The sequence below is a fragment of the Marmota marmota genome, unplaced genomic scaffold (assembly GCF_001458135.2).
Source record: "Marmota marmota marmota unplaced genomic scaffold, marMar, whole genome shotgun sequence".
In the NCBI taxonomy this organism is placed as follows: domain Eukaryota; kingdom Metazoa; phylum Chordata; class Mammalia; order Rodentia; family Sciuridae; genus Marmota; species Marmota marmota.
Window position 1 is genome coordinate 2,623,400 of NW_026000171.1, and position 17,043 is coordinate 2,640,442.

Below are 17,043 nucleotides of genomic sequence, written 5' to 3' on the forward strand. Positions count from 1 at the left end.
CCCGTCTCTCAGCGTGCACCCTCTCCTAGTCCTACTTCTTCAGTAGCAGCACTGGCCTGGTTCTCGTATCTCCTTTTCCAATCAGGGGAGAAAATACCATAACAATTTGGAGCCTCTGCAGCCCCCGTACAGCCGCCCACTGGAGGAGAGGGCTGACGGCAGCAAAACCGAACCAGAGGTGTGACAAAGGACGGGGGAAGACAGAAGAGAGGAGGAAAAGGGCTGGTGGTCAGGAGACCTTTGGGTAAACTGAGCCCCGGCACAGGTTGTCCTCTGGTCCAATGTTACAGAGATTTGGTGACCTGCTGGGGTCACCAAAGTCTAGCACTGAGGGTCGTTAGCGGGTTCTTCTTTGTCTTCCCACCCTTCCTTTCTCTCCACGTCTCTCCTTCCCTGTTTACCTTCGGCACCTAATTCCATGGGGCATGATGGTTACTGTTGTCATGGCTTTGATGATGGCAGTGTTCACGTCAGTCCAGTCTCCTTGATCTGATTATAAAATGCTTCAGCAAAAAATCCTCAGACACTGTTTCCCATGGACTTGTGTCAGGAGCGGTCTCCACCACCCCTGGCTTGTCCTCAGGGGTTCTCTGGCAGGGGGACTCCACTTCCTCCAGAAAGAAGAGCTCTGAACTTGAGACTGTTCTCTACTAAACCTTCTTGCTTGTTCCCTCTGTTATGCTGACCTTCACTCCAGTCAGACTCCATGGGAGATTGTGGGGTGAGGAGCTGCTGGATCTCTGCAAATAGCTTCTAATCACCCACAGGCTGTTTTTGTGGGGAGGCTCAATCTGCTCAGGACTACCCCTGAGACAACTGTGTGGACCTGGAGCCAGTTGGCAGGGGTGAGAGGCAGCCAGTGTTCCCAGGAGGGCGAGGCTGGGGACCACACTGTAAGCCATGAGAGATCACCCAGTGCTGTGAAGTGTCAGGGTCGTGTGGTGCCCAGAGTCTCCTTGGGCCTCTGGCAGGGAGGACAAAATAGCCAGTGTGGAATGTCAGCCCACTGGGAACAGGGCTGGGATGATCCTTGGAAGTGTGTCCTGCTCAGTCCTGCCCTTGAGCATCAGGAGAGATAATGGTGGGGCCGAGACATTTGTCCTGGGCGTGCTCAGCCTCCCTCTTCTATGCTCCCCTCCTCCTTCCAGGGCACGCTCAGGTCTCTTGTTCACTCCTTAGTCTGGCCCTGTTGCTACAGCTGCATTTCCAATAGGGATCAAAGCTTTCAGTATATGGTGTATCAGGCATTGACAGGTGGAGGAGAGTCCTGGAAACCATACCATGTTGGCCGGATCTTCCCTTTTGCAAGGGTCATGGCCCTTGAGAGCCCCCCCTTGCTTTATCTCGGCTTCCATAAGCCGCTCACATTGCACCTAATGCCGTTATCAACCTGGCAGTATTTAGCATGGAACACCCCTTAAGTGCAGAGAGGCTCATGTGAGCCCTGGGATGAAGGAGAGGATGATCACATGGAGGGCATATTCGGGGAGGTCAGTGTTTAAAGAAGAAAACAGGTGGCAGGGAATTGCTGGGGGGTCATGCAAGATGGCCCACATAAACATGCAGGTTTTCTCCATGCAGGGGCTGACTACGGAGGGCAAGTGCTTAATCTACCCCTGTTTCTTGCATTCTGGGTCATTCCCTCCTGCTGCTAGGATGCTGGGGAAATGGAAGCTAATTCAGTCATTAATCCGAGCCTAAGCCAGATGGAGTTACACAGATATGCTGGGATCTCCCTCCCCCAAGTGCAGAATGTAATTCCCTCCAGGCTATGGCTTATCTGTACTGTCACCTCTATGGTTTTGGGTAATTGAAAGTTGTGTGTATAGACCTTGGCGTTTGTGTGCATATATCCATATCTGTATGTGTATCTATACACATCTTAACTCTCTTGCTGTAATGACTAGAACCAAGGGTGGTGGAGCGAGGGAGGGTTTCCGAAGGAGAAAGTTCTGGTGGAAAACCCCATTCAAATGCTGGATTGAATCTGAATCCTAGCTCAGCCAGTAAGTGATGCAAATCTTTGTACAAATCATAGGATGTCTCAGATCACTTCAGTTTTCTTGTCTGTAAAAATAATTGGGTTGGGTTATTTTGAAGAAGACTGGTACATCACACAGAGGGAGCTTAATATTTGCTAAGGAAACAAATGATGAAGTGAGATAATGCTTGTCACAGCGCCCACTGGGGTATGTTAGAAGCTAGTTCCTTCATCTCACACCCAAAGCCCCATCAAAAACTTGTCTGTATTTCTGGCCTCCAGGATGACCTACCCTTGAGTTAGACGTGATCTTCTATGCTATTTACTCCTCCTTCCTCTCCTGGCCTGGCTCACGGACTAGGGCGAGACTCCAGAGCCTGCCTGCTTGCTCAGGTGCCCTGGAGAGACCCAGCCTGCAGGACAGCTGCTTTTTCCCTTTGCTCTTTCTAGAGTCCCTAGGAATTTCTTCAAGTTAGACCCCACATCAGACACCTTCCCAGGAGGGTGGGTGGTCTCAGGAAAGACTCACCTGGAATCACAGAGATCTTTTATTTTTGGGCCCCTGGATAAGTCATCCATTTTTTGTTCCCTGATTTGAGCTACAAGTCTAGCTTACTTGCAGAACACCATTTTAAAAAATCACATCAAAATTAAAGTGTATTAATGTAGCTTGTTATAGTGAGTCCCTTTTTCATGATCAATCAACCTGATTTATCTGTTTTTTTGAACCTGAACTTTCAGGTATCAAATTTGTTTAAAATAAGGTAAAACTATGACTTTCTTACTGTGCTTTGGTTGAAGAGGGTACCTCCTCTTTATACAACTCTAAGCACAATCCAGCCTATAAACCCACTCTAGAAATAGAGACTTACAAACTGGCTGTTTTGCTTACTCATGCAGTGTTTCAAAACTCAGGAGGGAAGTTCTTCTTAAGGTCTAACCTAAATCCCTCCAGAGCAACTATATGATGGCAAAGAGGAGGTCAGATAGCAGGTATTTGATTGGCCCCGCTGGGTCTAATGTACGTAGAGATTTGTCTCAAGAGCTTCATCTTGAGGCTCCTGTGTCTCAGGCAATGGAGCAACAGGAGGATTGGAAAATATCTTCCTGTCTTGAACAACCAACAATAAAAAATTAAAAAAAAAATAAAATAAATAAAATAAAGAATATAGAAAGTAAACTTAAAAAAAAATTAAAAAAAAAAAAGAAAATATCTTCCTGTGGGGAGGGGAGAGTCTGGCTGTCTGCAGATCAGAGCTCTTTTCTCAGCTTTCTCTCGGACTCAGGATAGGTCACGTGACTTTCCCCACATCTTGAATTTCAGGGTTTTCTAATGGTTGGGGTTCTTCCATCTCCTGTCTCCTGTGGGCATCTAGAAGCCTGTCAGTGCTCCACATTCTGCAGAATCACACACTCCTCTGCCTCAGATGTCTGAAGGGTTTTTTTTTGCCCACCATCCACCTCTGAAATAGGCTGCCCCTGTGCCAGGCCTTCGGACATCTCCATCACCTTAGATAGTATTGCCTATGTTTTCTAGAGTCTGACCCAGACCTCTCTTGCTGCCATCTCAGCCTCTTGGTCCACTTGGTCCTGGCCTCCAGAGAGGCAAAGAACAGCTGCTTGGCTCCGCCCCTGTTCCTTCCGTGTTCTCTTTGGGGTATCACCTCCATGCGTCCTGCTCACGAATCCCCCAGCAATTTCTTTGTCACTAGATCACATTGCAAGCTCCTGTCCAAATGCTGTCTGGCTGCTTCCTGTTCCAGGCATCTCCCTCCCACCTGAGTATTTGTGTTTCTGATTATTTATCCCCAGATGCATCGGCCACATTTTTCCAGGTTGAATCTGCTCATTGTTACTTCCTGCCTGGGTTTGTTAACATCCCTTTTGCAACCACCGATGCAGCCTTACTCGGGGTGGAAATGTGGATAGAGATGGGATGGGACAGGGGAAAGCCAGTTACCCTGCCGAGCGGGCCCCACCCTGTCTGAAGCCAAGGCCTTCCCCAGGAGAACGTCTGAATTGATGAGCACAAAAAGCCATCAAAGTGCTTCAAGCGGGGGAATGACCTAGATGGAGACCTGTCCCAGCTGTTCGGCTTTCTCTGGCTCTCCTGAGCAGAGAACAAGGAGACGCCTTCCTGCCCTCTTGGCCTTGCAAACAGCCATCACCAGTTCTAATTAAATAGTCAGCAGATGAAGTGACCTGGTGCCAGATGAGGGGGTGGGGGCTGTGCTGTGTACTTGGTCACTTCCCGCCAGGGACCCATCGTTGGGAAGGGGCCCTGCCAAGGCTGTGCCATTCTGGCAGAGGCCACAAGTTAAATGAAGAGGTAGAGTGAACGCTTCCCTCATTTTCTCTAAAAGAGAGAGTTCATTTTCGCCCCCCACCCCACCCCCACTTTGTTTTATTGTAAAGCCCTTGATGACTCAGAAAGTCAGAGTTGGAAGGGCCCTTCGAGAGTCTTTAATTCACGTCTCATTTTACAGATGGAGGCCTGTAGAAGTTCCGTAACTGAAGTTCACAAAAGCATTTTGAATTCTCCCCTGCCTTCTAGATGGGTGCTAAGGATTAGGCATGGAAAGGAGGTCTCTGGGGTTGGCGAGGGACTTGGAAACGGAAGCCTGATCCAGACAACCCTGTCTTCAAGGGGCTGTCTCATTGTGCCTGCCTTTTCCCACACTTTATACCCTGCACCAGAGCTAGGTGAAGCTGGGTGGAGTCGTGTCCCGTCCCCCACTCCCCCACCCCACCATGCTCTTGGTTGACTATGATTAAATTGAGATCCAGGCTGGGGGGGTGAGGAGAGTTGATCACTGCTCCTGAGAGACTGTCAGAACTTGGGTGGCAGGTGGAACTGGCTTAGAAACTGAATTCACGCCTGCTGTCCCCCTCCCCGGGTCTCTTCCTTCCTGCCCACCACAACTTCTCCGTGTAGAACATGTTGCTTGTTAGCAGGGTGCCTCAGAAGATGCTGATGAATTTGGAGTGATTTTAAAATTCATCTGGGGAAATAAACAGCTGCAGCCTGAAACACAGACGCACACACTTGTGCTGCTCTGTCCACGTCTCTCCCTGTCCTGCTTCCCCTGATCTGGGAAAAGTGTGTGACCCAGTTCATGGAGCAACACAGAGACCCATGTGAACAATCCGAATGACCGCTGTGCAAAGGAAGAGGGATTAGCTGTCCTCTAGACTGGCAAATTCCACAACAAGAGACTGCATGGTTTTAAGAACGGTTGTCTGGAATCGGAGGGAGCTTTACATCCGTGGTTTGCAGAACTCTGTAAAAGCAGAGCTGCTTCTCTCTTCTAAGAACCTTCTACTTCCTCAGGGAACAGGCAGGAGAAAGGGGACATTCATTGGTCACCTGAGTACATGCAGACTTGTGTTTTCTTAAAAAGACTGCTGTGAAATAGGTAGTAATTATTATTAAATTATTATTCCCATTTTATAGAAATCGAGGCTTTGGGGGATTAGGCAGAGCCTATGTAATGGACTTATCTGACTGAAGTCTTCAGATCCCCAGTCTTTGAGGAGCCATGTGATTTGTGGAGGCAGCTGTTCACCCAAATGCTGCTTCTGTTTCCTCTCTGAAGATGGAAATCAAATGGGCTATTTGTCTGGGTTATTAGAATTTTTTAATCACACAGGTGTCTAGTCCTTTGAGGTAGGGTTAGAAAAGACTATTAAAGAGAGATTTGTCAGTCCACTTAACTGGAAGTGTCACCCAGAGATGATCTTTTCAATCCCTGGGTTTGCTAAGCAGTTACTAGGCATGGCCTCTGTGCTGGGGAGAACTGTGAAGTCCCAGCTTGGCCATAGATTATGGGCTGCAGCTTCATTGGTCATGCCCAATCTCTTTTTTAGAAACCCTTCTTCTAACCCTACTACCCTCTCCAGCTTTCACGGACTTATGTTCCCCTCCTTCATATCTAGGCTTTTAAAAAAAAACTTTTATTGAAGTACAATGTATATTAGAAAAGTGCACCAATGGCAATTGTACAACTTGGTGAATATTACTAAGTGTGCTCATGTGTTTAATTACCACCCAGATGAAGAGGTAGGGCACTTGAAACTTTGCGGAATCTTCGAGTCATGTCACCCACCCTATCCTGGGTACCTATCCTGGCCTCCAGCATCACAGATGAGCTTTTCCTCTTTTGAACTTTGCACAAAGGGAAACATACAGTATGTATTTGGTCTGTTTTTTTTTTCCCTCAACATTAAGTGTGTGAGATTCATTTATATCGTGTATAGTAGTGGTTTATATAGCATTTTGCTGTTTGGGTAAGTAAAATGTGCTACATTCATTCTACTGTTGATGGACATTGGGATTGTTTCTTGTTTTAGGCAATTATGAATAGCATTGTTATGGCTCTTCTTTGACATGTCTGGGTGAATGCATTTCTAAAGGGTGTGCTGGGTCATATGGTAAGTTTATGTTCAGCTTTTAGTAGGCACTACTGAACAGTTCCCAAAGTGTTTATACCAATTTATATTTATGAGTGTTCCAGTGTCTCCACATCCCATAGACACTTAGTATTTTCAGTTATTTTAATTTTAAACAGTCTGATAGTGGTATCTCTAATGAATAATGAGATGAAAATCTTTCATGTTTTTTCCCAGCCCTTTACATTGCCTATTTGAGTCTTTTGACCATTTAAATAAATGGCTCATCTGCCTTTTCCTTATTGATTTGAAGGGGTACTTCATGTATTCTTGTTCAAGCCTTTGTTAAGTACATGTTTTATGAATATCTTATTTCCATTCTGCGATTTTCCTTTTCACTTATGTCTTTTGGTGGACAGAATTTTGTTTTAGACCAAATTCTTGGTCTTTTTCTTTATGATTAGGGCTTTGTGTGTCCTGTTTAAGAAATCATCACCTATCCAAGTCATGAATCTATTCTTTAATGTTATCTTCCAGAACTTTTATTGGTTAACCATTTACATGTAGGTCTATAATCCTCATAGAATTGATGACTTCTCCTCCTTGTGTTTCTTGTGTGAAATGAAGTGTGAGTCAAGGTTAATTGTTGCCCCTCTTGGCTATCCAGTTGATCCAACATCACTTATTAAAGGACCTTTTTTCTTTCAATGCTCTGTAGAGTTACCTTTGTCGGGAATCAGGTGTCTTTCTCTGTGTAGGTCATCTTCTGCACTTCATTTTATTCCATTGGTTTATTTGTGCCAATGCGTCATCGTCTTAATCAGTGCACTTTATAATAGGTATGGATATCTGACAGAATTTCTCCAAAGTCATTCTTATTAACAATTCCCCTGTCATTACCACTCACCTAGCCTGTTCCTATCTACTTTCCAGTTCTACCACTCTGCCCCAGATGCTCTTGCACAGATGATCAGGGTCCTCTCATAGGTGCTAAAGTGAACAGAAACATTTTAGTTCTCAGCTTCTGTGAGTCTTCAGCATCATCCAGCACACCTAGAAAGCCTACCTCCCGTGATACTGTGCTTTCCTGATTTCCCTACAGCTTCTCTAGTTGATTCCTCTGGGCTGAGTTGTTCTGCTCTGATTTCTAATTGTTGGACTTCTTCAAAGCTCATTCTTAAGCACTCTTCTTGTTTTGCAGTCACTCTTCAGGTGATTTTTATTTTCAATGTTTTGATGCCTTATTTATGGTAAGAGAGCTCTAGTATGTGTATTTCCAGTTTGAATTTTCCTTATAGGTCTAAACCTTGGATTATTTAGAGTTTTTTTCTTTAGTGATCTCTTACTGAATTATTTCTTTCAATGAATAGTTTTTTAAACCTTCCCATCTTTTCTCTGTGTATCCCAGCCAGTTGGGTCTTCAGACAAGGGATTTCGTTGAGATTCAGTTGTTAAAAATCATTAATAGGGGAAATGATTTCTCTTCTCTGCAAAAGAGAGTAATCTGAGTCACTGCTGTAAATTTCTATACTGTTTTTAGAGATGGATATTATCCCTGTAAGATGTTAGTTATCATCTCACTTTAAATTCCTATTAATCATCTGTCATCTCCAGAGATCCTATTTTCATCTTCATTTTGATCATCTAGATGGGAAAACAAAGGCACAGAAATAGCAAGTGAATTCTTCCCACAACAACTGGAATGCAGACAGACAATAAACCCCTTAACTTTTCCCATCAAAGACATAGAACATGGGTGATCCTTAGAAACCCAGAGGTGCAAATGTCCAATCTCCAACCTTGATTACTAGTCCTGGGGAGAGAAGGAGGAATGAAAGAGCTGCCCCTTCACTTATCTGTGGGAATGAGGAACAGAAAAGTATTGATACTACAGAGAAGTGTCTATTGACTTGCTCACTGCTTAAGCTCTATGATTCCTCCAATCCATATCATAGTCCACCCTTTCTAGGCCAAAGTTATCCACTGTGTCTCTTAAAGCTGGAGTCTCACTCAGTGTCACAAGTGAATATGAGTCAGCATTTCAATTAGAGTTAAGGTTCCTGTAGTCTACCAGTTCTTAAATGTGAGCATTGTCAGGATCACTTGGATAATTTATTTATTAATACATCTCTATGTATGATTTTATTAGTGGTATGTCCTACAACTTATAAAAGATATACTTATTTTTTTCTTAGTCTATTAGAATAAATACTTAACTACTTTAGGTAGAATGTAGAAAACTTACTATAAGTCTCTCCTGCTTTAGTTGCCTCATATATTATAGTTATGTAAGTTGAAAATGCTATCAGAATGTATTATATTTTTATTTTTCAACTGTCAAACATATTTTAAAGAAATAAAAAAGAATAATATATTTTATTTTCTCAGTTACCATTTTTTTTTTGTATTTCTTCCTTTATTCCTGATATTCTAAGTTGCCTTTCAGTACAGTTTTCTTCGGTCTGAAGAATTTTCATTAGCAATTATTTCAGAACAAGTGTATTATCAATAATTTTCTTATTTTTTCCTTAATCTGAGCAGTCTGGATGTAAAGACTTCAGAGTTGACAATTATTTTCTTTTAGCATTTTCAAATGTTTTACTTACCTTCTGGCCTCCATGGTTCCTGATGAGAAATCGGTCGTCATTCCAAATCATATTCCCTATAAATAATGTATTGTTTATCTCTTGCTACTTTCAAGATGTTTTTCTTTGTCTTTAGTTTTCAATAGATGAATTATGATGTGATTGGGCAAGGATTTCTTTGAATTCAGCCTTTTAGAGTTTGCTGAATTTCTTGAGTCTGTAGGTTTATGTCTTTCACTAAGAAAGTTCTTAGCCATTGTATTTTGAAATATTTTTTACTGTACTGTATTCATTTTTCCATCCTTCGGGAGCTTCAATGGCATTAGTGTTAGATGTTTTTGGTATTATTCAATAGGATTCTGAGGTTCTGTTCACCTATCTAGTAATTTATTAAACATCTACTCTGTATTTATTAGGTAAGCATGCCAATTAGTTTTGTGTCATAAAAGTAAAAAGAAATTTTGAATGTTGGCAATGTTTAAACTTTGCTTCTCTGGGTTGTTCAGATTAGATTATTTCTACTCATTTCTTTAAATGTATTGATTCTTTCATCTGTTGCCTCTGTTCTTTTATTGAGCCCGTCTAGTAAACTTATAATTTCAGTCATTGCATTTTTCAGTTCTAAAATTTCCATTTGGTTCATTTTTAATAATTTTAAATATTAATTATTTAAAACTGGTATTTGATTAAATTTTTGGAAAACTTATGCATATTTGAACAACATGTATCTAAACTTTACAGTAATGATTTACTTCATAAAGAAGCTCTTATTTGAGTATAGAAAAAAAATATCATCTCACACTTACTTGAATTGCCAATTTTGTTTTAACACCTGAGACAATGTTAATATAGCTGTCTCCGTTCACCACCAGGGGGGAAAAGTATTCCGTTTTATATCTCAAGTTTAAATTGTAAATTACATAGTCTATCTTTAAGTAGTCTTCAACACATAATAATAAGCACCTTAATATTTATAGACAACCTACAGAAATACAATTGAATTCACAGAAGCATATATTAAATTAAAAAATATACGTGTGGATACCATCAAAATCATTTTATTTTTGTCAGAGACATCATACACAACACTGGAATTGTGTCATTTTGTTTTATTTCTTTAAATATTACTTAAGTATGCGTTAAAGAGATGTGTTTAAAGTCAGGAGCAGTGACACACACCTATAATCCCAACTATCCTGAAGGCTGAGATCACAAGTTCAAAGTCAGCCTGGGCAATGTAGCCAGACCCAGTCTTGAATATAAATAAATAAATAAATATGACAGATATGGCTCAGTGGACTGTCCCTGGGTTTAATTTTCAGTGCTGCCAAAAAAAATATTCAAGAAATATGACCATTAAGAACTCATTGAACTGTTACAGTATAATTATTTGGAGGGAAATAGAGATGATAAATTCCCTTAGTGGATAAGTATAAAGCTGTTCAAATACTAAAAGAAAAAAAAAGAACTCAGTAAACATAATTCTTTCCTAATGTATTTTCCTACTTTGCTTATATATAGATAAATTAATCTATAGAACAAGTAAAACTTAATCTATAAAACAAGTAAAACTATCAACTCTGATGGCTTAGAAGTACATACACATTTTTCAGTTCGAGAAAAATGATAAATTTGTCTTTAACAATCTTTAATAAGATTTATCAGCTTGTCTGAACAACAAAAAATACTACTGAAGGGTTGGGGTTGTGGCTCAGCGGTAGAGCGCTCGCCTAGCACGTGTGAGACCCTGGGTTTGGTCCTCAGCACCACATAAAAATAAATAAATGAATAAATAAAGGTATTGTACCCAACTACAACTAAAAAATGTTAAAAAATACTACTGAAGAATGAATGCCTGTACCATCATTTAAATGATGTCCAACAAAGTCTAAAATTTAAGAAGCAATAAAGAAAAATTTATATTAGTCTTATAAAAAATAATTCCACTGAGATTCTGTTATAGGAACAGAATCAATACCATCCTAAATTTTTTAAAATTTAGTTTTGAATCATCATGTTGATGAATTAATACTTTAAGAGTAATAATGATGACACACAAAATGACTTTAGACATAATTCCATTTCACTATTTTTTGTTTAATGACTAGAAATCCTTATTTCTTCAGAAAATATTACATATTTGTTGAAACACACCACCTATCTAGTAATTTATTAAACATCTACTCTTTATTTATTAGGTAAGCATGCCAATTAGTTTTGTGTCATAAAAGTAAAAAGAAATTTTGAATGTTGACGATGTTTAATTTTACACATTATTTTTTAGTTCTTTATAGAATATAAAACTTAGGAAAATGTTTTCAACTAATATTCTCATTCAATGTAAATGATGCAAACTACAAATAATACTAAGCTAAGCACTAAAATCTAAGTCTCTAGAAGTTTGACTTTTCAGTCAATAAAAAAATGATACAGATCACACTATTGACTGCCCCCAAACTGTTTAAAAGCTAAATATTCTCTGTTAAGAAGCAGATTATAAGAAGGAATTATTTTCTATACTCATATTTTAAAAACAAGATTCTGGTATACATAAAGTATTTAAATACAAATTCACAAGTGATGGCTAAAATCCAGTCAATTTCCAGCCTGATACAATAAAATCTACCAGTTATTGTGTACAAACAATTCAAAATTAAAGCTTATAATGGAAATGTCAACAAGTCATAACCAGACACATCTCTACTGATGGATTCCACTATACTTCAACCAGGCACAGCAGATGTGCACATCTGATAGCTTTAATTTTCTAGGCCTTTTCTGTCAGACTATAAATAGGGAATACATAAAACAAACATCAATGCCAAAACACTAGGGCCATTTAAAAAATAGTGAGTAAGATGTGATGCAAACACATTTGATAGTTCTCTGTATAAGCCACCTTCCACAGACTTATAAAGCTGTGGCTTTATAATTCTTTTTAAAAGGAAAATGTTTCTACACTGATTCGTGGAATAAGTTCACTGTACATCCTTGACTACAGTACCATCCAAATGAGCTTGATCTATCTCATCAGGATTTCTCCGGAAAGTTGGCTTATCATATTTTCAGCAGCCTTTAGTGCTTCAATAGCCTTGCATAGTTCCTTAATAACTGCTCATAAAACTTCTGGGTTAATTTTTTGTTCACACACTGTCTAGTGTCTCCTTATCTTGGCCAGTATTCAAAGTTCTTGAGATTTCAAGCAGAACATCCATGGTCTGCCTCACTGCTATCTGATTTGTCACTGCTGCTGGTGCCCTGGTGCCACTACCAGTCACCATAGCAGACACTGAGGGAGGCCCCATTTGGTTCCCTTTTTTCTTTTTGTCTTCTATTTTTTTGCTGGATATGTGTTTGTTTATTTGTTTTTATTAGTGTATTATAGTTATACATATTGTTGGGGTTCATCTTGACATAATCAAACAAGCATGGAGTGTAATTTGTTCCATTGTAGTATTTTGTTGCTGATTTTAGTTCTTTTGGATAAATACTGAGGAGTGGGAGAGCTGGGTTATATGGTGGTTACATTTGTAGTTTTTTTTTTTTTTTAAAGGAATCTCCATACTGCTTTCCAGAGTGGTTGTACTAATTTGTAGTCCCATCACCAATGTATGAGTGTACCTTTCTCCCCAATATCCTCGCCAAGATTAGTATTATTTGTATTCTTGATGATTGCCATTCTGGCTGGAGTGGGAGATGAACTCTCTATGTTGTTTTGATTTGCATTTACTTGTGCAAGAAATAAGACCAAATAGAACCAAGATACAATAAGTGGGACAGCATCAAATTAAAAAGGAAACAAGAATATAAAGAGAGAGACTACAGAATGGGAGAAGTTCTTTGCCAGCTATTCCTCTGACAGGGGATTAATATTCACAATATATACAAAACTCAAAAAACTTACCACCACAAGAAACAATAAATGGGCAAAAGAACTAAACAGATACTTCTCAAAAGAAGAAATACAAGTGGCCAAGAAATATATGAAAAATAATGTTCAACATCCCTAGCAATCTGTTTATTTTAAGAATGTTCTTCTTTGGGAGTATGTATATTAATAACTACTTTAAAGTATTTGTCAGATAATTCCAGTATCTTTGTTTGCTTGTCATTGACATCTGTTGATTGTCTTTTCCCATATTTTCTGTTGTTTTTCATGTATATGTGGGCTCAGTAATTTTAAGTTTTATCCTGACCATTTTCAAAATTATTATGAAATTCTGGGTCTTATTTAAATCCTGTTTGTGTGTTAGTAGGCAATTGATCTGGTTGGGTTCATTCTGCAAGTTATGACCAGGGTGCTTTTGGTTGTGTTTTCAATATCAGTTTCATTTTTAAAGCTTTATGCTATTTGGATCTGTCCTGCAGATGCTACCAAATGGCTAGTTTGGGACCTGGGTATACCTACACCACATAGTTCAACCTTAAAGTACGAAGCTTATGCTTTATACTGTGTGATATACTATAGTATCCATAGGGTCCCTTAGAGATCTCTCCTCTGTGTGATCTTTCTAGAACCTTAAAGCTCCCTGGGAAGTTCATCCCTTAGCCATAAACCTTGGAATCTGCTTACCCTCCCCTGCCACATACTCCAAAATCACACAATGGCCAAGTGATGGGGGCACGGGAGAGAAGCAACTGAGGTTTGCTGACCTCTTGGGAGCACAGAGAGAAAGTTCCTGAGTTTATCTCAGAATTTTTGGGGTCTGTCTGTGGATTAGAGCATAAAAGATTAGAGAAAACAATGGTGGCTTTCTACACTGTCTCTTAATACTTTTAAAAAATTTCTCAAGCCAGAGTTAGAGGGCTTCTGGGGCTCTCTCTGTCTATGCTGATGCCCACTTCTAGGTTTTGGACTTCCTTGAGTCTACTAAGTTGGAGTATAATGGAAGAAAAGAGTGCCCAAACTTCTCACCAGTTTGATGTTAGCTCAGATTCCTTTTTTCCCTAATTGACTTAATACTAATTACTTTTAAGAGTTCTCAAATAACTTATCCATACATTACATTTGGTTTTGTAGCTGCATCTGGAGGGAAAGACACAGGGCAACATGTTTACACCGTCTCACGGAGGACTAACCCTTGGGGTTTTGTTCAAACTCAGCTTTCAGAAGAGTTTCTGTTCCAATCAGTCTCAGGTGACTCTGAAATTTGTATTTCTTACAAGTTCCCAAATGATGCTGATTTTTTTTTTTTTTTGTCTCAGAAACACATTTTGAGACCCATTATCTACTGTGTTTTAGAGATGGGGAAACTTTTCATCCAAGGTAGAATAAAATCAAATTCCTTACTTTAAAAACATTAAGTACCCAATGCTTGATATTTAACAAGCTGAGAGAGAAATGGCAGTGGAAAGAAATCCTTTGGTTGAGCAGGTGAGGAGATTAAATGAAATAAAGTATTATATAGTATACTATAGATAGTTTGGCTAAGCAGGAACTATGATTGATGCTTTACACTGAAAGATGTGTTGGGGGAATTTCCACAGTATCTGCTTTAAGTATGTATTTTAAAAGCAAACCATAATGGGACATCTGGTAACTCTCGAATTGTTTTGTTTGTAAGCTATGTCCATACTCTAGGGGAGATAACAAGAGGAACTACATTGTAGTCTTAATTCTGAATAACAAGATAAAGCTGGTTGACAAAAGAGGCATTCCCAATGTCCACAACACCTTGGCAATAATGAAATGATAGAACATGGGGTGTGGTCATATTTATGTACTATACTCTGCAGATGGACTTTTAGAAAGCAGAGACAAGGTAGATATTATCTAAATGTGCATCAAAGGAATCAGAATTTTATAAAAATGATATTTTGACAATGGTACATAATCTTATGATGGCACAAAAAGAGAAGGAGTCTGAAGAGAAGTGTACTGCATAGCCTACCAGGAGTGTGAAAGGACATCTGGACAGATGGGGAGTATGGGGTGTGATGAAGTCTGAATGCAAGGAGACAGGCAAATGCTTAGGACGAAGTGGGTCAGGAGGCCAAAGTTCTGAGTGAAATGAGGTAAGGCCCATGGTGTCTGTGTCACTGCAAGGAAGGAAGCAGCAGGTAACCATGCCTAGGAGTGCATAATGGACATTTCATGCTGGAGAAGAAGAGTTACTGGAGGGATAGGATGTATGCCCAGCTTTTGTGGGCAGTTGTGCAAGTTACTAGTCCAACAGAGACTCAGTTGATTGCGTGCTAGTTTGGGTGTGCTCTTGAGAATCCTCCCCATCCTCTGCAGCTCTTTCTCATACATCCCTTTATTATGGACCTTATTAAGTTGGAACATAAGTAAAGATCATGTTCACTTCTATCTTGAGCATGGGGATTCTGTGTTTTTCAATATCAATCCCTAGTCTTAAGCTAAGGTCTTGTAAGGAATCCCTGGGTTTCCTAGATCTCTAGGAAATCCCCATGTGTCTAGGAAAATCCTAAAAAATAGGGTGGCTGAAGAATAATCAACTTTAATGTAGGCAATTTATACAGACAAAGCATTTTCTTCATTTAGTCTGACATGTGTATCTCTGTCCTGAGCTGTGGGACCCCTCTTCTAATGGGGTCCCAAAGGGCTTTAGGTAGAGTCTTGTTCCACAGTGGGTGCTGGGACAGCTTGAAGGCATATTCTGTCTTGGCCTCTGGATTAGCATTAGGCCTGCCAGCATCTCAGAGTGACTGTCATAGTAGAGGAATGAACTTTGTGGCCATAAGAGGTCTTGCTTCTTTCCCCAGGTCCCTGGAGGACATTTTCCATACTGCCAAAGACTCAGTACTGGTGGGAATTATTACTTCTGGGTAAAACTGGTATTCCCAAGATGCAGGTCTGGGCAAAAAAGAAAGAGTGGAATTTTAAGCTCTAGGGGCTACAAACCAGAGATCTGATGAGTCCTATTTTCCATTGGTTTATCTGCCCTTGCTTGTCCACAGTTTGTCTGTCCTTTGTGAACTAAGGGCCTGCACTATTCACAAAACTGTCATGAGTCCTCCAGGCCACCAGGGGGTGGGAAAGCCTCAGAGTGGCTTGGCACTGAGAGAAATTATACAAAGCATAAAAGGTTAATTCTGCCTAAAAAAGGATTTATTTCTCAGGCACTGACCTAAAAAGTTTCATTTCCCCTTGCCTGGGAATGCTTCTTTTTCATTCCTAAGTTGATTGTCTATTAGGTGGCCAGCTTATCACAACTGTCAGTGTCACTGGGAGCTGTAGAGCAGAGGAGACCTGGTCCTCCCAAGAGAGAGTCTGGAATATGATGAGATCTGAATGCAAAGAGATTGTAAGATACTTATTGTAGGAGTCACATCCTTGAGGAGCTGTCCTGATCCCTCCACCTGGCTCCTGGACACTCATCACATTGACCCATGTTTTAGCAGGTATCTTTTTTGGAATGTGATTGATTGCTTATGTTACTGAATCAGGGCCACTTTGCCTGCTTCACAGTATGCCAATCACGGAAATGACAAGTTTTGCAAAAGAGAGTTTATTTGCAAGGTGGCCAAGAGTGTGGCAACAGGAGAGAAAGTCTCAAATCTGCCTCCAAAGGAGAAAGTTTAGGGTATGTATGAAATAAAGAAGCAGGGTGGACTGAGGCATGAGGGGATGTGACTGGAAACAAGGCAGGGTGAAGTAATTAGTGGCTTGCACATGTACAATCAATTTCCCGGTTCTGCATTTTCTGCATTCAGAAAATGGTGGCGTTAGCATGATTTATTGGTGCCATTTTGACTCTCTGTTGTCAAAAGACATCCATCAGATAGTTGGCGGGGCCCAAGTGTGGTGGCTTCCACCAATTTGACCTAGTCAAGGCTACCTCCAAATTACTGAAAGGCGACTTAAGAATTACCATTGTGACCAACATCACAGGTTTAGCTATTAAAAAAAAAAAAAGCTAATCATGGTTCTGATATTTTATTGTTTTAACAAAGCAATTAAAAAAATTAATGTTGTGGCACTGCAAAATGGTGCAACCACTCTGGAAAGCAGTATGGAGATCCCTTAGAAAACTTGGAATGGAACTACCATTTGACCCAGGTATCCCATTCCTCGGTCTATACCCAAAGGATTTAAGATCAGCATACTACAGTGACACAGCCATG

The 17,043-nt window shown here is 40.2% G+C and overlaps 1 protein-coding gene and 1 pseudogene across 2 annotated transcripts in view; one reads left to right on the forward strand and one right to left on the reverse strand.

The window, feature by feature from the left end:
- Ano2 (anoctamin 2) overlaps window positions 1–17,043 on the forward strand; it is a 355,142-nt gene that overhangs the window by 44,402 nt on the left and 293,697 nt on the right. The gene's annotated exons all lie outside the window — the stretch shown is intronic.
- LOC107154855 lies at window positions 11,932–12,351 on the reverse strand (annotated as a pseudogene).